This window comes from Chrysemys picta, chromosome 11 (genome assembly GCF_011386835.1).
Source record: "Chrysemys picta bellii isolate R12L10 chromosome 11, ASM1138683v2, whole genome shotgun sequence".
Classification (NCBI taxonomy): Eukaryota; Metazoa; Chordata; order Testudines; family Emydidae; genus Chrysemys; species Chrysemys picta.
In genome coordinates, this window is record NC_088801.1 from 72,648,647 (window position 1) to 72,669,905 (window position 21,259).

The window sequence follows — 21,259 nt, forward strand, 5'->3', positions numbered from 1 at the left end:
GACCTAATCCAGCCCCTTTGCACTACTCCTGAGACAAAGGGTCCACATTCTGGTCCCATTTGGGCAGCAGAGAATTCCCCTGGCATGGGGATTTTTTTGTCCATGTAAAGCTGGTCTGGCCAATTCTTAAGCCACCCCTGCACCTGGCCCAGGTGTAAGGGATGTGCTGCTGGTGGCAGGGGCATGGCCAGGGCACTGCTGCACTCTGGCTATTGTCAGCTGGCGGACAGTCCTGCCAAGAACCACTGCCAGCTGGTGCAGACTAGAGAAGCCTCTAGGCTGCTCTAACTTTTACCAAGTTTAGAACCAAGCTAAGCAAAGAAATTATGGCCAGAACCAGCTCCCTGATACCCCGCTGATGCTGCGGTAAGCCGATCTGAGTTGCTGCAGAGTAATTATGGATATTTAGTCAACTTTTAAAGTTAGTGATCTTTGCTCAAGCTCTAAGAGTTTACAGGGTGAAATCGGACACAACAGGAGTTGGACACATGACAGGTCAGCTCACAGATGATTTAAAGCCTTCATGCTTCTATTTTGCCAGAAGGCAGCTAATCAAGAGGTTCATGAGATGTGATTTCAAACATGCCAAAAGCGAAGCGATTAAGCACCAGTCAATCCTTCAGTTCAGATTCATAGAATCATAGAATATCAGAGTTGGAAGGGACCTCAAGAGGTCATCTAGTCCAACCCCCTGCTCAAAGCAGGACCAATTCCCAGCTAAATCATCCCAGCCAGGGCTTTGTCAAGCCGGGCCTTAAAAACCTCCAAGGAAGGAGACTCCACCACCTCCCTAGGTAACGCATTCCAGTGTTTCACCACCCTCCTAGTGAAATAGTTTTTCCTGATATCCAACCTGGACCTCCCCCACCGCAACTTGAGACCATTGCTCCTTGTTCTGTCATCTGCCACCACTGAGAACAGCCGAGCTCCATCCTCTTTGGAACCCCCCTTCAGGTAGTTGAAGGCTGCTATCAAATCCCCCCTCATTCTTCTCTTCTGGAGACTAAACAATCCCAGTTCCCGCAGCCTCTCCTCATAAGTCATGTGCTCCAGACCCCTAATCATTTTTGTTGCCCTCCGCTGGACTCTTTCCAATTTTTCCACATTATCAGATGTCTGAGGCAGCTCTGGTGCCTGTACCACAGGGAAGCCACCCAACAAGTCTGGGTAAAGTTTTCCAAAGAACCTAAGTAATGTAGGTGCCTCAGCCTCGCTAACTTTCCGTGAGAGTGAGGACACTCAAGTGATTTACAAGCCTATCTGGAGTAACAGGACTGTCATGAATGTTATTCTGTGCATTAAGCTAGTGCCTGATACACAATACGTTTGCAGATCTGACCGCTAAGATTTCTGACATAGCCTTGAAAACAGCAGGATTATTCTTACCATATAGGTGGCTGAGTCCTCGTTTGACCTTCCTGAACATAGAGGACACAAGGGAACTTGCTAGACAGCTGCATGTCAAGTACCGGAATGTACTGGGTCAGAAGCCCAGATTTAATAAGTACTGCAGAAATGAGGGGGAGAAACATTACATTAGATTGCTGGGGGCTGGGACAAACAAGGCTTGGTGGAGTCTATCAGCCCTCCGGACCACTGATCTTGTGCTTCCTGGATAATCCGTCTAGCTGCCTCACACACACCTTGAGCAGGTGAGGTGATGAGACAGAGCCTTACGTATCAGAGCCCTCAGAAGCAGCCTCTGGGAACTTGCAAAGAAAGGGCCAGAAACACTCTAGGGGGACTCCATCTGCCGCCAACAGGGCCGACTCTAGCTTTTTTGCTGCCCCAGGCAAAAAAAAAATCCGGCCGGACTGCCAAAGCAAAACAAAAAACAAAACAAAAAAACGGCAGCCACAGGGAGCGCGTCGAGGGCGGTCAAGGTGGCTTGCAGGGGGGTGAAGGGCAGCCCTTGGGCAGCCCTCCGGCCTTGGGATGCCTCTCCCGGCCAGGCAGGTAGAGCCCCTGGGGGCTGCAGGAGGTGCTGGCTCAGCCACTCCTTTAAACGCAGCTCGGCCGGGCTGGGCTCAGAGCGGTGCGGGAGGCGGAGGTCGATGCAGGCGGTGGGGAGTGGCGCGTCCCAGGGAGCCCAGCGGCACGGTGAGCGGCGGGGATTGCTAGTTCGTGCCCCTGCAGGGCTGGGCTGGCTGCCCCCAAAATTGGCCAGAATGCCGCCCCTTACAATGTGCCGCCCCAGGCACGTGCTTTCTCGTCTGGTGCCTGGAACCGGCCCTGGCCGCCAACACCACCACTAACACCTCAAGGCAGTTAACCAATCAGCAAAGACTTCCTTAACCACATTGCTCAGAGTACCTTCCCAGCTGAGCAAATGCTCACGACAATTGTCAACCCCCAAAATGGGTAGCAGGAATGACAAATATGGACAAGAGGCCACGACTTCATTAAATATGTTCTCAGAAATAGGTGGGGATAAAAGGGAATCAACCTTCATACTTAATCTCGCTTGAAAGGGAACCCACAGCCCCCCAGATTCGTGAGTATAAGGGATACCGTCTCTGCTGTTATTCTCATATTGTTTTTCTAGTTCTGTAATTTTGCTTATATTGATGGTGGTATTAATAAAACTCAGTCTCTGCGTGTCTTCATTAATCTCTATGCAGCCACCAAAGAACAAACCTGTTATTAGCAACAAGTGCATTTGCAACCCCAGTTAATAATGAAGCTACACTTGGGAGATCTGGGTATGAGTCCCTGCTCCACCGCAGACCGTGGGACCTTCGGTGAGTCACTTTGCATCTCCGTGCTTCAGTTCCCCATCTGTACAATGGCGATAATAGAGCTGCCCAGCCTCACAGGGGGGTGGTGAAGATTCACAATCCCTAGTTTGGGTAGCACTTTGAAATCTACTGATGAAAAGTGCTATGACAGAGCTAGGCATTATTGTTACAGTATGCCATACAGGAGTGGCACACAGCAGTGCTGTTAAGAGTTTGAACCCCCCCCAGCTCTTGCTACTCAGTGTGGATCAGGGATATAAAAAGATTAGTACTCCCCTCATGTCACAGAGGTCAGTATCCACTAGCTCCAGTACCCGTGACACTGCAGACAGGCTGTTGCAAGCTTCCTCCTCCCAAGGGGACGTCACACCGTAATCCAGTCTTTTTACCCTGAACTACTGCAAACCCGGGCATGTCTAGAACCAGGCCTTGCTGCAGTCTGTCCAACTGGAGACTGGCTTTGCTGTGCCGCAGAGATACAGTACATTGCCTGGGCTCTAGAGGAAACTCTTCAGAAGCTTGCTTTGGAGACCAGCTCTTTAATCTTCTCCAAAGTCAGTCAATGCGCCATCTCCAGGGTAGCCCCCAGAGGCCATAAGAGAACCAGCAAAATGCAACACAGAGGAAAATGAGAGTTCAGACCGTGCCCTCTGGAGTACCACGCTCAGGATGAGGAGTTAGCATGCACTCGGGATCGGTTAACAATGACTCACTGTGAGACCATGGCAAGTTACATCCCCCATCTCAGAGTCACATCATCTCAGTTTCTCCAGGTGAGAAATAGCAACATTTACCCATCTTAGACAGGTTGAACACAGACTGTTCATCCAGGGGGCTGAACACATAGAATGCCATAGAAATGCCAAGCTCCATCATAAAATAAATAGTCATTTCAACGAAGGAATTGATTGAGTGTTTTGAAGATTCCAGTCTTATCACAGCTACAGCGAGACATTCCCCACGCGGAGATAGGAGAGGTGCCGATGGGTGCTCAGAAATAATTACTTACTGAAATAAAAACTTCCTCTGCCTCTTTCTGGCTTGCCTAGTAAACTTGGACACTGTGCATTTCATCTACCTGAAGTTTGGCTCATTAAGTCTGTAATGAGCTCGGTAAATATTTCCCCCGTGTCTCGGTCGATACTTTAGACACTCCAGTAGTTCTTGAAGTTTAGCAAAACTGGTTTTGCTCAAGGTATTAGTAGCAGGCGAGTTTAAGGAGAGGCAAGTTTGGGTTCAGTTGAGATATCCAACCCCAGATTGACTCTTGGGTCCAGAGGTATTATCGTAAGCAGGGGGATGGGTGAAATTACCCCTCTCCCCACCCTAATATTTCCCCAGCTTTCGGCTTGCTTAAAAAGGGTGGGATGGGGAGTGCAGTTGAGGTGGCTGCTTTGAGCCTTAGGCTCTCCTCCCTCTGGCTAGCTGGCTAATAGCGGTTCACTTCCTGGCCTCAGCAGGAATCTCACTGCAGCATCCTGCCAGCAAGGGCCGTTCCACCCCACTCCTGGTTAGGCAGACGGTCAGCAGAGAGCTTCTCTTCAGCTAGCCCACCTCTTTCCCTGCACTTCCAAAGGAGCCAAGAGCTAGTGAGGCAGAGGTAGCCTGGCATCTGTCCCCACAGGAGGGAGCTGGGCCAGTCAAGAAGCAGTCAGCCACCACCAGCAGCTTCTCCACCCTTTAGGAGACAGGTAGCTGCAGGGTGGGTGGGAAGAAAGGACTCCTAGAAGGAAAGGAACTTTTGGGGGGCACCAGTAGAACTTGGGGGGGTGTTGATCTTTGGTGGGGATGGGATGAACTAGGAGTACAAGACAGAAGGGACCTGTGGTGGGGAAGGGAGATGGGGGCCGGCACAAGAGAACTGGGAGAGGATACAGGAGGAGGTAGCTTGTGGAGAGAGGATGGGGGGGGGGAAGAGTGGGCCCCAGGCATGGGGGACTCTGATGAAGCCAGGGCAGGAACCATGGGAGAGATAAGGGATGGGTACAGGGAGAGCTGGGAAAAGAGACTCTCAGAAATCTGGAGGCAGGGAGGAGGAATCTTGTCTACAAGTAGAAGAATGGAAAGAAACAGGGGACACCGGGGGGAGGGAAAAGGAAGTCTGTGGCAGGGCTGGGAAGCCAACCTCATTCTCCCAAGTCACAGACCAGAGGCTTATCCATTGAAGAAGTAGAAAGGAAGATCTGAAGGGTTCTGCTCAGATCTGTTGCAGAAGTCCAGCCAGTTCACCCATCACTCTTACGAGCTCTGCCTTTCAAAGTTAAGTAGGTCTGACAGCCCCTAGCACACTGCCTATGAACTAGAGACTGCCCTAAACTAGACTCAAGATTTAAACATACCTGAATTTAGGAAGGTTGTTATAATTTGAATTTAGATCCAGATTGAAGTTTGAGTGTGGCCATAGCTTTGGTAGAGGCCAGATCAAATCCCCCAATCCAAAACACCTCAGAGTGTTCAACATCCAGACCCAAGGCTGTTTTTCAACTGTATTAAAAACAAACACATTTATTACTGTCGCCCCCACCTTAACGAGTTATGTCTTTGTAGCAGTGTGTGGTTTTGTCTTGTCTGCTCCTGCAGCTTTGATGAGTTGTAAGATTGGAGATCCCATGTAGCATGCTGTTTTGGAAACATACACAAGCTGGAAGTCATTCACCTTGTTTTATTTTTCACGGTTTCTTTATAAAATCAGTTGAAAAAAAGTAAAAACCCAAAGCAATTACATAGAACATATCACATGACTTTCAACAGCACATATGTTTCTGAAGAGGATTTGCATTATGGCCTACCTGGATTATGTACCTCAATTCAAAAGTTCGCCTACAAGTATCTTCACTGTATACAAGTATCTTTGGGAGAAGACTCTACTATTAGCTATTTAATGCTATGAACTAATCATAAGGCAAGTGTATAGTTGTATCCATCAGATGTCGCAAACAGAACCAAAACCAGACTTTTTAGGGCATGGAGGGAGATGTGGAAGGATCAAAAAGTTAAACCATTTGATTTTTTTCAAAGGTACTCCATTGTTGATCCAACTCTGCTCCCACTTAAGCCAATGGGAGTTACATTGACTTCAAGGAAACAGAGCTACGCCAATATGGAGCACTTGAAATACAGCCTTAACGTTTTGGTTCTCTCTCTCTCTGCCAGGGCCAGAGAGAGAAAACTCACAGCATTTCTGTACTATCTGGACAGTATTTCCAACTTAATCAGATTTGGGAAGGTCTAGGAGACTTTCAAAGAGAGCCTGAACTCACACAACTGATAGAAAACCTTATGGACACAAACAAAAATGTCTTTGGAAACAGAACTGAGTCTGTCTTTCAGGATAACCTTAAATCTCCTGAAACTTAAGGGGGAAAAGAGATACTTTAAGGCAATTTAAGTGTTGTTCATTAGATCCCCTACCAGCAAGTTCCAGATGCCAAGATCTCGGAGGAGCTTTTTGTATCCAATTTCATTTCTGCAATGAAAAGAGAAAATTAAGGAACTTAATAGCCCTCAGTTAGATGACAATTTGCAGGCCAGTTTCATTCCCTGCAACAAAACTACTCCTTTCCTAGAAAATTGAGAGAACAATAATTTCCCTTTAGGAGAGATGTTTAGATAATTACAACATACACGGTCATCTAAAAGGGTAAATCATGAGGCAGTACTGCGTGTTTACACTTCTGAGAACATGCCCAATTGCATCATCTCGGGCATTTAGAACTATCATTCTCCCTGCATAGCTTCCTAGGAAGATACTGTTGGTTTTGTCGATAACCTTCTGCCTCTTCATTGTTCCTCCATGGTAGATTTCCTCCTTAGAACCTCTGAAGAGTGGCACTATTGTGCTTGGGCAGAATCCAGAAACAGTAATTCTATGACTCTACTGGTTAAACCAAAGTCAGCCACAAAGGTTATGGAGCCTGATTCAAAGCCCACTGGAAAGACTCTCATTGACTTCAATAGGCTTTGGATCAGGCTCATATTTCCTTTAAGAAACGGGCTAAAAGTCTGCCCTGACCAGCCCACAGTCACTCCCTGCAAACACGCTTGAACATTGTTGCCCTACATGTCCCTACGATGGAGTATGGGATGGAAGAGAACTGGATGGATTCTGCTTGTTCTTCTAGCTTCTCCCTGATTGTTCTCAAGCTCTCTCCTCAGATTCAGTCCTGCGATGTGACACGTGCCCTCATTGTCAACAAGAGCAGAGGGCGAGCTCCGGCCCACCAAGGGTGAGCCCTTTGTTTTAAAGATTGGCAAAGAGCAACGCAGCTGAAGGCTTGGAGCTTCATGTGGGCAAGAACAGTGAAAGAACAGAAATGCCAGGAACAGGAAGCAAACTCAAACAGTCATGTGCCACCAGAGGAGAGCGTATTCTCCCATAGCTATCAAATTGAGGGTAGGACTGTATGCCCCTGTAAGAGCTCCAGCCTAAAGCAATTCTATATTTCATCAGCCTTAGAGACGCACCCAACAAAGTTACTGCCTTGTTCTTTTATGGCCTTTCTGTTGACTTCACTGGGATTTAGTTTAGCCCCTTAAACAAGTATTTATAGGTAGGGCCTGGCTTGTTGTGTGTGAAAAGGTTTTGGTTGGTACAGAGAAGGCACTCAGACGCTCACAATTTCCACTGGTGTTCCTGGAAGTGGACTTTGAACCTGGAGTGTAGGAAACATTTTATAACCTCAAACAAAACCTTGATAACACCGTACAACCCTTATGAAACATCAGAGGGTGCATGAGAATCCCACAGCTTTTAGTTCTCATTTCTTTGAACCTAGCTGCCTTTGAAACTTAAATATTTATGTTTGCTGTTTCTGCACGCTCAGCAGTTATCAGCTCTGATACGGAGTCACGGGGACACATTTTAGTTTTGTTACTGAGAGTCAAACTTTAACCTAGAAATCTAAAGAATTGGCAAGTATGAAGCAAGGGACAGATTTTTTAAAGACTATATTCATTAAGTTTCACAAAGTTCTGTAGTCCAATATGCAGGACATGTGCACTCTGCAGGTATGTTGTTTTCTGTATGTTTCAGTTTACGTAGTTAAGGCTGTTAACAGCAAATAAGCAAATCAATGCCCACAAGAGCCAGGAAATTTAGACTAAAACCCACAGCCTCTCCCACACACATCTTCCCTATGCCAGGCAAATCAACAGTAGCCAACCAGTGTCTTCAAGGTGACACCCAGTCAACCCTCACTCTTCCCTCTGTTGAAAGCCTTCTATCATTGGTACACTCTGGACGGCCTTCCTGTTGCTAAATTAAGGTATTGGCCCATTATAAGAGTTTCTCTGTCAATGCCCTATTGCTACTGCAGCAGTCTGATTTATAAGTAATGTGCATTCCTTGCTGTGTTTGTGAGCATTGTGAGTAGCATGATGGTCATGAATTTCAGCCTGTTTGCAAGTGGTACAAAAGACAACTTCCTCAGACTGTCATGAGGTCCACATACCATAGCTAGAACCTCCTCCTGGCCGCTCTGGGGATTAGCTCTTTCCAGGTTCATACTCACTGCATGCCCTGCTGCCGGTCTCTCACTCTCTGGGGGATATCCAAGTCTTTCCTCACCAGCAGTCTTAGGCAGTCTTCCCATTCACTGCCTCTAGGCTGATAAGGGACCCTGGGCCTGTCCTCTACTCAGGTTCCAGCTCAGGGACCCTGTAATCCACAACCAAGGTCTGCACCATTGTGAATCTTGCTGCCTTTTCCCTGAGCCTTTCCTATACCTTCTGTCTCCCCCCTTTGGGTTTGCCAACTCAAACTTCCTCCTCCCAGGGAATAACTGGACTAGTTTCTATAGCCCCAAACACACCTCCTCCGGGAGTGACTGCAGACTACTGCCCTGCAGCTCCTATCTGCTATCAGCTCCCTGGCTTTACAGAAGCCCCACCTTTTCCTGCACAGGTGAGCATCTCCTAATTAAGGCCTTCCTCTCAGCCTTAACTCCCTCAGCTTGCAACCTAATAGGTTAATTGGTCCCTCTGGCCTCCATTAACTCCTTCATTGCCCTATTGCTACTGTCCTATTCCTACTCACCTTCAGGGGGAGTATGGGGAACACAGCTTATCGCACAGGCTAGCTACATATTTTTCCAAACAAAAAGATACTTTACCAGTTTCATTTGCAACCCCCGCCGTTGTCTCCTCTACCAAGTGTGAAGCAGCTAGCCGGCAGCGTGGTAGGTTCTCTTGCTAGTGGGGGACATTTGGAAACTGTCAACAGGTCTGAGTGTCAGAAGTAGCCCCAGCTGGCGTGACCTACAGCACAGAAGTCTGATCAATGCAGGCATTCACACTGGGTACATCTCTAAGCATGATGGCTAAGTGAAGCGTAGCGAGCCATCCAAGCAGTCAGCCATTTGACAGCCCCAGAGGACAAGCTTTCGGGCATTTGAGCAAAGCAAGAAGTAAAGAGATCCTGGGTCACAGCTGTCCAAGACCTGCTGCTATGTCTTTCCCACTCACGGCTTTAGCCTCAGAGCTCCCGAGTACCCACAATGCCCAGTGAAGTCAAAGGGTGCTGTAGGTTCCCCGCACCCTGTAACAGCTCCCGCAGAAGCAGCTTCCCACCCCACCCTGGCAAGCCATAAACACACTGAAGGCTGAGCATGCAAACATGGGATCGCACTTGCTCTGCAAGTGACCCTCTGCCCATGTGCTGTGCCAATCAACAAAGGAGGGGGGTCTCTTACAGCTCCCAGCTAGAGCCCGGCTCTCACACTCAAGCAGCAGTAACTCGTGCTTTTCTCTCTGGAGGTCCCTGACAGCCACCACACCTGAAAGCCAGGCAGCTGGGCACCCAGGCCCAGATCCTCAAAGGCATTTAGGCTCTTCACTTCCATTGAATGGATGTCAGGAGCCTTCTGAGCCCCAGCCAGCCGGTGTGCACGCCCACTGGCATGATTTGTGCTGAATGACTGCATGCTCACTCAGTTGTGTATGCCAAAATGTGCAGAACTGGAGGCCAGCTTAAAGCTGGTGCTTGAAGCTGGACCCTTCAGGTCCGAACTTGGGAAAACACCTACCAGCTAGTCTCACACCTGTCTGGCTCTTCCCCTCCCGGCCCCCATTAGTGGGTCCATCTGCAAGAGTCATTTTCCCGTGCTCTGAGAACTGTCTTCCCTCCACAGAGATTGCTTCAACATCCCTATCTGCTCTGTTGACAAAAGGTAGCACAGAAGTGCGTTTGCTTAATTGTGACTCATTGAAAGACTCAGGGCGATTAGCTTTATGAAATTGTTCCGGGTTTGTGCTTTGGCATCAAACCGTTGCTTAGGTGATATGTCCCACGAGGAACCCGTCTTACAGATTTGCTGATAACTAGCTCAGAGCACCCTCTGGTCAATAACCTTTCCAATTCGTCCTGGGGTACTCGGACACCAATCCTACCTCGGTAATGTTACCACACAAGCCCAGGCTCGGCCCCTCCAGTTTGGTGTATTTATTACTAACAGGAAGAGCCCCTTGTCCCAACTTCCAGACTCTCAGTTTCACAGCAGAGGTCTGACCACTTTCCCTTTACAGAAAAAAAATAGGTGAGGGAGAGCAGTTAGACCTCTAGCTTGGGCTTCAGGCTCCCAGAGTTCAAGTCCCTCCCTCTGCCACAGACTTGACAGGGTGTGTTATGCAGCTTAGTGCATTCAGAGCTGGGAGGTGCTCGGATACCGTGGATGTGGGAGCAAGCGTGAGACAGCCTTCCATTTTCTAGTACACCTCTACCCCGATATAATGCGACCCGATATAACACGAATTCGGATATAACGCGGTAAAGCAGTGCTCCCAGGGGGGCAGGGCTGCACACTCGGGTGGATCAAAGCAAGTTCGATATAACGCGGTTTCACTTATGACGCGGTAAGATTTTTGGGCTCCCGAGGACAGCGTTATATCGGGGTAGAGGTGTACCTCCAGTCTGCAGTGACTAGTTATGTGAGAACTGCACCTTTGCCGGGGTACGTGGGGGAAGGGTTCTGAACAGCTACAGCCCATTGGGGAGCTCGGATCAGAGCCTCTGCTCCCAGCCAGTCGACTTCTCTGAAGGAAAGTCTTTGTAGTGAGTGCTTCCTAGGCCCTGCACCACCCTTTCCTTCCCTCTTGGGTGCATGGAGCATATAAAACCCCCCTTAGCTGTGGCTTCTGGTCCTTGCTCAGAAAATCTGTGGCAGTTACCCCCATCTGTGAAGAGGGGACTGCAAATTCTTACCTACTTCACAGGGGGCTGCGAAGGTTAGTCCATTAACATTTGCAAAATGCTTTGAGATCCTTGGCTGGAAGGTGCAATAGAATTGTTAAGTGTTATCAGTGAACTCCTGACTGCCAACAAATCACTCAGGTATCCTTGCACTGGGCAGATTTGAGTGAATAATTCAAAGCGAACTTTTTTGAATTTTGCCTCCTCTTATGGAATGTCCATGGACAGATCATTATTTTCTCAAGTGTATTCAAACACTTATTTGAAATTCAAGCTGTTTGATTGCAACTAGTCACATGCATCATGTGGTACTGGTTCTGTTCCCTGACTGGATTAATTTAGCCATTGCAATTAGATTTCCAGTGCCAAGTGACAAAGTGATTCAAATTCATTTTCTGCAAGTATCAAGCCTGCAAACTCGAACATCCCAAGAGCATTTATATTAGTAAAATGCAATTACACAGAATTGGCAGACAGTGAATGAAACAGGTGCATGCACATGACTGAATTGAATTGATTTAGAAATTCACGGTATTCTTGAAGTACTTGCTGCTTTAGTCTCCCCTCTCTACTCATTAAGATAATCAAACAGTTAATTTCTTTGTTGCAAAATTTCTGCCTATCCCACAAGCAATAAGTGCCGTTAATGTAACTTTGTGACAGAATATACGCGTGTTCACACCCTACACTCTATTGCAATAACGTTTGTATAAGGTACACCTTGTAAGGCATCGTTTGAAATCTTCTAATTTGCTGGTCAACATTGTATGTGAATTTATAAGATTCCCCTGTATGATGTTATTAACATGTGTTCCGAATCTCACAACCCTGCCCAAACAGAAGTTGACAAACAGGACTGTCCTAAACCAAGGAATGTGTGTGCTGCTTAATTTGCATTTAAGCAGTAAACAGAGTCATCAACCAGGAAGGGAAAACAAAGGCCGCTCACCCAGGTGAAAAAACCCAGCAATGAGCAGGGAATATCCTTCCACATAGACTCTGGTTCCTGGTTCTCAGCTGGAAGTGTTTTTCAAGACTGGGACTGAAATTATAAAAAGGAGGAACAAACCCCCGCAAGCCCTCCCTCCCCTTCTCTGCACCTGAAGAGACAAAGGGAAGCAGTGATTGGATTCTGGGGGAGGGGTCCTGACCTGAGTTTGGTCAGTAATCGGCTAGAACATATGGTGACAAAGTTTGCTTTGCAACTAAGATAGTTTAAGTAGATACCAGTAAGCGTTTTATCTTTATTTTTCTTGTAACCATTTCTGACTTTTATGCCTCATTACTTGCCCTCCCTTAAAATCTATCTATTTGTAGTTAATACACTTGTTTCATCTGATCCAGTATGTTCGAGTTCTGGGGGGAAATCAGAGACTGGGAGTGTGGTGGGGTCACCCCAGGGTAAGCTTGAAGGTTGATAAGAGCCAAGGTGTGTCTGACTGGCTGCGGCACACTCAGACCTAGCTGGGAGTGACACATGCTGGAGGCTGTTTGTGAGTGGTCCAGGCTGGAGGTGCTAGCAGCAAGGCATTGTAAAGGGCACCCCAAGTTACAAGTTGGGGTGACTGTCACTCATTAGTCTGGATTCTACCATGGTATGTGTGGCAGGGTGAGACTCACCGGTGTAGTGCCTCCTGCTGGTTGTCCAGGGAATTAACTCTTTTCCAGCTCCGGCACGCCCTCTGCCGGCTGATGCCTTGCCTGCTGCTGGCCCCCGTGTCCCTCCCCGACCCTGGTGCCCCTCTATGTCAGGTCCTGCCCCCAGCAGGAACGCGCAATTTGGGTCTCCCCACCCTGAGGAACCCCATCCCCACCTTGCCTCAGTGGCTACTGCCAGTCTCCACTTAGCTCCTGCTCCCTGGGGCAGAGGGCAGTCTGTAAACCACTCATCATCGGCAAGGGGGGTTGGACCAGCTGCTTCTGCCTATATCTAGGCTGCCCCTCTGCAGCCCCAGTACTTTTGGGGCCCTTAACTCAGCCTGCAGCCTGAGGCTTTGCTAGGCTGGAGCTCCCCAGCACCCTCTGCCCTTCCCCGGCCCTGCTCCACCTCAGGTACCCTGCTCAGCTCCCAGGCAGCCAGGTCCTGCTCTCTCAAAAGGCTAGAGAAAGAGTCCTCTTGAGCGCCTGGCTCACAGCCCTTTTATAGGGCCAGCTGTGGGGCATTCCCAGTCAGCTGATTGGGGTGTGGCCTCAGCTGTGGCTGCTTCCCCAGTCAGCTGTTCCCCAGCCACAGCCCTCTCCAGGGCTCCTTTTAACCACAAACTTGAAGTCCACAATTGCAGCAGTACCGTATTACCGATCCCAGCCATTCAAACATCTGCCAGGCCCCAAAACATCAGGACAATTTTTTTTTAAAATTAAGAAATAGTCAATGTTGGGATCTTATTGGCCTTCCTGGGTTTGAGTCTCCAGGGTTTGTATTTTCAAGGTTCTCTGAACCCATGAGCACTAGAAATGTACTTTAAAAACTGGAAGATGATGCCCATATACAGTAAAAGCTTTTTTATCCAGGATGTTGGGAGAATGGCGGGTGCCGGTAAGTGAAAAATTCCAGTTAACTAAGAGGGAAGGAGTTTGGGTGTGGGGCTGGGAGTTGGGGGTTGGGGCACAGGAGGGGGTTCAGGGCACAGGCTCTGGGAGGGAGTTCGGGTGTGGGAGGGGGCTTGGGGCAGGGGTGTGGGGTGTGGGAGGGGTTTCAGGGTGCTGTATCCAGGGGGCGCTCATCTTGGGTGGCTCCCCAGAAGTGGCGACCTGTCCCTGCTGCTCCTAGGTGGAGGCGTGGCTTTGCACGCTGCCCCCATCCCGCCCTGTCCTGAGCGCTGGCTCCGCAACTCCCATTGGCTGGGAACTGCGGCCAATGGGAGCTGCAAGGGCGGCACCTGCGGGTGGAGGCCACCTAGCCACGCCCCCACCTAGGAGCATCAGCGACAGGTCGCCACTTCTGGAGAGCCACGCGGAGCCAAGTAGGGAGCCTGCCAGCTCCACGCCAACCTGACTATATACCAGACTTTCTATGAAGATTAGAAATGCTGGTTTATAGAACTTTCCAGTTGGTACAGGGCAGGAGAACACAGCTTTTACTGTAGTAACATGATTGAAGAAGCTAGGGCATAGACACACCTTTGGTAAAGGGAGCGCTCAGTGCAACAAAAAATAAATCTACTTCCAGAGGCCTGCAGGCTGGGAACTTGCTGCTTTATTTAACTGCATCAAAACAGAGTGCATGTGGTGGGGGGAATTCCCACTAATAACACAGGTTGTAAGGGGGCAGGGGAGCATGGATACATCCCACAATGCTCCAGTTAACTCTATTATGACCCCTTTACTGCAACAGTATTATTACAAGGCTCGTGCTATGTGGTGGCAACACCTAATATGATGCACCACCAGTAAGCCAGGAAACTAAAAAAGCTGATGCGTAAAGTCTTGATCATTTTGTGTTTGTCTGGACTGAGATTCATTAGAAAAATGTGCGGAAATCCAATTTGGAGTTTTCGTGTTCCAGGAACATGGGCAGCTGTTTGTGGAAATCAAGGTTTCAGTTTGCATATGTGAGTCCACCTGCGGTAAGTATTTTGTACACACATGCAACCAAAGTATACGCAAGATACCATGTGAGCAGCCCTGAGTACTTAACAGCTCAACTTTTACATTCATAACCAAGTTCAAAGACATCCAAACAACAAATCAACAGTAGGAAGCAACCGACTGCCTGATATTTTGTGAGCAGACAAAAAAGCTGAAGTTAGTGAATACATTATTCATTGCAAGTTATTCCCTCCATTCGAGTACAGGGAACTGAGCAAACACGGACGCATTTCATGTCAAAAAATTCAACAGCAGCTAGCGGAACCACCCAGCCGGACTCTCATTTCACATTTCTATCCCTGCCCCTGAAACACTCCGATATTAATGAAGCTAAGATTTCACAAAGTGAAGACGATTTATTGTAATCAAGACTTAATTATGGCCATGATTAAATTTTCTAAGTTGGGTAAATCTTTCTTCCCCGTGCTTCGATATCTGCAAGCAGACAGCAGCCTGAATTGATAGAACCTTTTCAACATTCATTTAGTCCCTCATCCTCAGTGGAGGTGAGATTTCAAGTTGTGTCATTTTAATGTATCCCAGAGCTAACCGGCATTTCAGATGAACCACAATATTTATTTCAGTTATCTGATTGAAAGTAGCAAAAGGAAAATGAATTCCTTCCAGAAGCCAGCTAAATCATAAACCAAAGGCATTTTATGCAATCTGTTTAATGTTCTGTTATCGAAAGAGATTGTCCTAGTGGTATAATCCCACATTATAAATTAGTGGAGAGATAATTGGATTTACATGTTACTTTGGATATGGCTTTAGCCAGTTGTGTTATTGGCAATACATTAACATCCTACACAAAATTAAATGGCATGATGTAAAAACTCAACAATTATTACTGAAATACTAACGATACGGGGGGAAATGGATGCAAAACTGCTTCGAGATAATACTACATCTATGTTAAAGCAAATTAGTAATGGAAAAGCAGAAGACTGCTTGGAGAAAAAAATGTAAGCTTCCTTCTCCCCCAAATAAGGAAATACAAAATAGTTTATTTACAAGACACAGACACTTCATTTGCACTTAGGCTATGTCTAGACTGGTGACAGGACACTAGTCCAATATCGGGATTGTGCCAGAGCCCCCTACTGTCTACATCTAAACCCCTGAAACACGGGTTTCAAGTGTGAACGAGATAAGAACACTAGCACGTCTGAGGGTGTGGGTATAAACACTCCTTATGCTGTGGCCCGGCCACATACCCATGTCAGTTTGTCGTGTGGATAGGGGTAAGGGGGCGTGTTTCGTGTCCAATAGTCCTCCAGCTCTGTTCCCACAATGCTCTGAACGCTTTCCTGCCTGACCTTTACCCACATCTGTAAAGGTCCCTGTCCCCCCTGATTCTCACCCATTGTAGCGAGCGGCACTGACCATTTCACAACCATTTTCTGCTGGCCTCTTTTCCCCAGTACACGTGAACGTAGAACATGCTACACCCAAGAGCTGCCGCCCGGTCAGCCAAACACCCCCGGGTCCTGATAAATGGGTGGTCAGACTTCACCCTTCTCCCGCAGCCCCCGGGATCAGGACATTTCAGAGAGGATGGTGCAGACAGGCATGCCCAGAAGGCGAAAGACTCCGGCTCTGGGAGGGGTCCCCCAACATGCCCATTCTTGAAAGAGCTGGCCCGGGTGCTCTCCAAAGCTCCCAGTACCGAGCCTGAGGTGATGCACACACCCCTCCTCAGCCCCACCAAGCTCATTGTCCAATGGGATGCCGAGGAAGGACAGGGCATGGAGGCAGCAGTGACCCTGGAGGCGGTGGCCCCAGAGGATGAGGAGCACATTATCCTGCACCTCCACCCGGAGGACCCAGCTCAGCCCGCCCTTCCTGATGAGCCAGAGGACGATCCAGACTGAGCGGGAACCTGAACCCAAGGCTGATACGTTCAAATCCCACCCTCCCCACCTACATCCGATCCCTGTTTCTCTGGGGCTGCATGTGGGATGGGAAGGCCACCACACTTCCCTGCCTTTCAATGGTCCCCAACCACAAACTCAACATCTTATTGAATGATCACGAACCACTATAAAGCTGTTGGCAGAGGCCGTGGAACAGCTTATGGGCAAACTCCCCTATTGCACTGGGTCGGTGCGTTTGTCAGCCAACAGGCCGACAGTGAGGGCGGGGGTGGAAAGGTCGGGTTTCAGGACCTTTGCATTGCACAGATATGAATTTTGCATTATAAATAGAGCCCTGAGAAAAATCAGATTTTTTTTTTTAAATCCCAGCAGCATCACAGGTAACGTAGAAAATTTCATGGGAAAGGCACGGAAAGCAGTTGGCAAAAGGTCACTGCCACCGTCCTTTGCAGAAAACCGGCCACTGAGTCTCTTCCCCCGCCCCGGCCAGAATGAAGCAATTTTCCCAACCGCAGAGAGGCAGAAGCCGGCATTTGCATGCATCAGTCTCGTGCTAAGTGCGGATTGTCGCGCGCAGCAGCGTAGTGTCAGAGTAGCGGTGGAGGAGGGGCGTTGTGAGCCACACCAAGCACGAGTCTAGTGCACCTTTCTGCCTCCCTGCTGTTGGGGGGGGGGGGAGAGAAATCACAGTATTGGGCTAATTTAGTGATTTCTGCCCAGTCCATGAAATCACGATTGTCTCAGAGGCCTAATTATAAACAAAACAATGATGAGCAAGACACGTCGAACCTGAGACAGTATTAGGAGTCACCAGCACTTTCCCCATAATAAAGGTTACAGCATATGTCAATACAAACCTCTCACTGCCCACAGCCGAGTCAGGCTGTCCTTCACCCAGCAGAACAGCTGGGTCTTAGAAACTACAGCGCTAGTCTTCCAACAGACAGTGCACTCCACAGAAGAGCAGTCGCCAAAATCTTCTCCAGTATATAGAATATCAGGGTTGGAAGGGACCTCAGGAGGTCATCTAGTCCAACCCCCTGCTCAAAGCAGGACCAATCCCCAGACAGATTTTTACCCCAATTCCCTAAATGCCCCCCTCAAGGGTTGAACTCACAACGCTGGGTTTGGCAGGCCAATGCTCAAACCCCTGAGCTATCCCTCCCGCCATTATAGATCCCTCCCCATATAGAACAGCCTGCTCAAGCAGCAAATCCCTCACCTGTAGAGTTCCACCGAAGTACTCTGCTAACATCCTTTTCAGCGCCCCTTTCTCTGGTTCTCTTTCTCCAAATATCATGCAAGAGCCAAAAGCGCCTGTCTTATAAAGGCTCCAGACTCCTCCCCTTCCCAGCATGCTTTGCTATAAGGAGCTTGACAGATAGCCCAGTCTTTCCCACTTTTCTCAGGAGAACCAGCCCTCTCTCCACCAACATCTGGAATCCATCCCCCAGGTGAGGACTAAGGTATCACAGGACGTTTCATGGTGTTTTCCTCTGAAACCAAACCACCAATGAATGTTAACAATGGGAGGAAACCGGGCTCCCCTCTCCTTTCTCTCCGGGGCCTCCCAGACAAACAAGAAGGATAAGCTCTGCTTGTTAAAAAGCAGCGCCTGCTTCCCCAGGGCTCATCTTTAACTCTCAGCGCCTGCTCATTCCGTCACAAAACCCTGCTTTTCATCCCCTAGCTATACCTATGGGCCAATGGAATTGGAAATTGGCCTCTAGGGCTAAGATGGCATTTCTCCATCAAGTTTCACAAAGAGCGAGCAGGTGGTCCCGGAGCTGTGCCCCTGCCCACCTCCCCCCTTCCCAAGTAGGAGTTCACGGTTTTTTTGTTTGTTCCTGGAGCCAGTGGGTGGAATGAAGAAGCAGCAAAACAAACCAACCACATGAGCACAGCAAGCTGCACACCCGAGAAGAGCGTAGTAGTAAACACCCAGGCTGTGTGCACCTAGGCCTGATGGAGGCATGCTGAGCCGGTGCTCTGTTCAGAGGCGGATGGCTCGCCAACGACTTTACAATGGGCTGTGTCCAGTCGGTACAATCTATCCCCAAAGTTCTTCCTGATTGCTGGGGGTTTCCGTCAGATGCGTTTGCACCGAATGAAGTGTGTGATAAAAAGGGATGTCTTTCAAGACAATTGAGGTGTCTAAATAGGATCTGAGCACTTGGAAGATCAGGGCTCCCAGTTTAAGTTTATCCTCTCTCACAGGATTAAGGCACATCTGTGTGTACACATGTGTGCACGCACACACACACACACACACTCTCTCTCTAGCTTCTTCAAACCATCCAGGCGGTGGAAAGAGGCTAGAAAACAGCTGAATCGGGGCTGTTAAGAATTCCCCACCACGGCATTGGTCTCCGCTCATATCAAACTAACATACTTGGCGCCTACAGAAACTGCACCACCAAGCTCTAGTGTAGGGGGCATGTCAAAGGCCAGGGGGGCTTTGTCTCCTGCATAATTTAAAGGTGCCGTAGGCAGTTCTGCTCTAAGCAGCAGTGAGTGCAAGTACTCCCTGAAAAATCAGAGCTGGAGCTGGCTCTCAGTTGCTCCCAAATCTGCCCCGCGTGGTTCTCAGCAGAGGAGAATCTGGGCCTTTATGTTTTACCCTGCTTCTTTTATGACAAACTCAGTAAGACATGGAACACAAAACCAGGTTCTTCCTTCTGAAGAATTGGCTTCTTTCCTGATATAACCCATTGGCCCTCCCTTCAGCCAGCTGGCCGGACAAAGGGGCTTCTCGTAAATCTCCCAGGAGGCTGCCAGAAAAAGATGTGTGGCACGGAAGTAGCAGTCACCTCCTTTCTGGAACTTCTGGGAACAAAATGCTTTATTCTGGAGCCAGGCTTTGCTTGAGCACAGTGTTCATTACTGCTGCTGCTAACTTCATGGCTCATGCCTCACCAGTGCATTTTGCATGGGGCTGTTACCTGGTGCCCTTTCAAGTGGATAACTCAGGTCACGGTGCATGCAACTTTGATTCTATTTGCTGTGCTCTGCCGCTTTAAATGTAAGAATTCTGCCTCCCGGCGAGGGGCCAAGGCTGTGGCAAGGTTTAAGCTATGGAAGCTTAAAGGGAAGCCAGGCTAGTTTGCATCTCATAGGGTGAAATTCACTGTGGTGCTGAGGGCCAGAAGGAGGGTTATGCACCACAGCAGCCTTGTACGGACTCTGAGCCTCAGTGGATTTCACCTAGGGAGATGCTGGACCTACTTCTCCACCTTGCTGCAGTCATGTACTGCTGTGCTAAGTCACACGGGACAGACACAAGTGAGGGCACAAGATAGAGATTCAGATGCTTGAGCACTGGAGTCCGAAATCTTAAGGTGGTCAGCTAACTTGTGTGCGCATCCTTTGCCAGTGCCTGGAAAATAGAATTGCCTTTGGGATGGTAATCTCTAGCTCTTTATGTATAGGTCTTAATCCATAGGTCCTGGTAAAGCACCAGCTGACACAGCTGTGAATGTCAGTAAAACGAACCCTTGGAGTATGCAGAGCCATCTGCGGCAGCCGAGCACCCTGTAAATGTATCTGGGGTTAGAATGATGTCTCGGGACAGGACCGTGCCGATACGAATTGCACAGTTGGATGCTGGCAGGAAGCCCAGGAGCAGAGGGAAAGAATGGGGCTGACCGCGTAGGAATGAAGGAGGAGATGGAACACCAGGGGTACTTCCTGCTACCGATAGCGTGGCAGAGCTGATCACTTTACTAAAACCTCCGCACCCATGTCAATGGCATTACGTGGCACAAAGCCAGAGGAGAGAGACAGCCTCCCTCTTGCTACATTTAATGTTCAATTTATGTACAGAGAGAAACTCATCTCACCTCGTCCGCTCTGAGTCCATGACATAGCTCTGGGAACCAGGTGTACGGGGCTGATTCCAAGTACCCAGGGTCGATCAGACTGAGATCTGACAGTGCTGGCACAAGTCTCATAGACCAAGCTCAGTGCCAGCATTCCTGGCTGCAGCAACCCTGACGCTGGGTTCCAAGACTCCTGTCCATGTACGTGGTAGCTGTCCAAAGGGCAGCTGTGGAACGAGTGGAGAGATCAGCGTTGGCTGGTGCTTTTCCTCATCAGCCTCGCCGAGGTGCAGTGAACCAGGGTAAATGGACTGTAGGGAGAATGAAGGGGATTCAGAGCAGCATTTGCATGCGTCAGGCAAACCCCTAGGATGTGACTCGCCGGAAAGCTATTTAGCTGCTGCCGTTCAGGGTCATTGGGAAACGTGGCTCCAGCCCCTGGCATCAACCCAAACACCTGAGCCCTCTGAACCAGCCTAGCAGGGCGTGAAATGAAATCCAGTTGCATCACTGGCCCAGTTTTACAGCACTCTGCCCTTTGCTTTAGCTGACAGGGTTCGAAGAGAGGAACATCCCTCTGCGCCCAAGCAGAGTGCTCAGCGTCCAGCCCTGAGCAGAACAGCTCAGCTGGGGACCGGCTGCACTGGATCAGGAGTAATGGACTCCCACGCTGAGAAGCCTCATACTACTGAAACATGGGTGCTAGGACCAATTCTCCTTGTTATTTGGGCGCCCCCTGCTGGATTTTTCCATACCAGAGCTCCCGTCCTATTTAGCAGCATGGGAAGGGCAGGCGGGACATAAACCCCCAGCACATCTTTACAACCCCTAGCTTAGGGCTATTGTTTCAGGCTATGTTCAGACTCCGGCAGGCAGCACTGGCCTCGGTTTCTATTCCGGGCGTTCGCCCTGCAACGAGAAATATAGGTTTTAAATGAAATGAAGGTGGCCTAAACCTTGGTGCCGAAGGGGCTTCCCCCAGGCCGCCCCTTGCTGCACTGCAGCACTCTCTGTGCTTGTGCTGCATAGGTTGGCAGAGAGGGGTGTCCTCTG

The 21,259-nt window shown here is 49.0% G+C and overlaps 1 long non-coding RNA gene across 1 annotated transcript; it reads right to left on the reverse strand.

The window, feature by feature from the left end:
- Window positions 1-4,522: 4,522 nt before the first annotated feature.
- On the reverse strand, window positions 4,523-20,576 carry LOC122174099 (uncharacterized). Its single transcript, XR_006175453.2, has 4 exons — window positions 20,228-20,576; window positions 8,849-8,993; window positions 6,150-6,204; window positions 4,523-5,357 (listed from the first exon to the last, which is right to left on the reverse strand). It is a non-coding gene; the product is annotated as an uncharacterized LOC122174099 (long non-coding RNA).
- Between the last annotated feature and the right edge of the window lie 683 nt (window positions 20,577-21,259).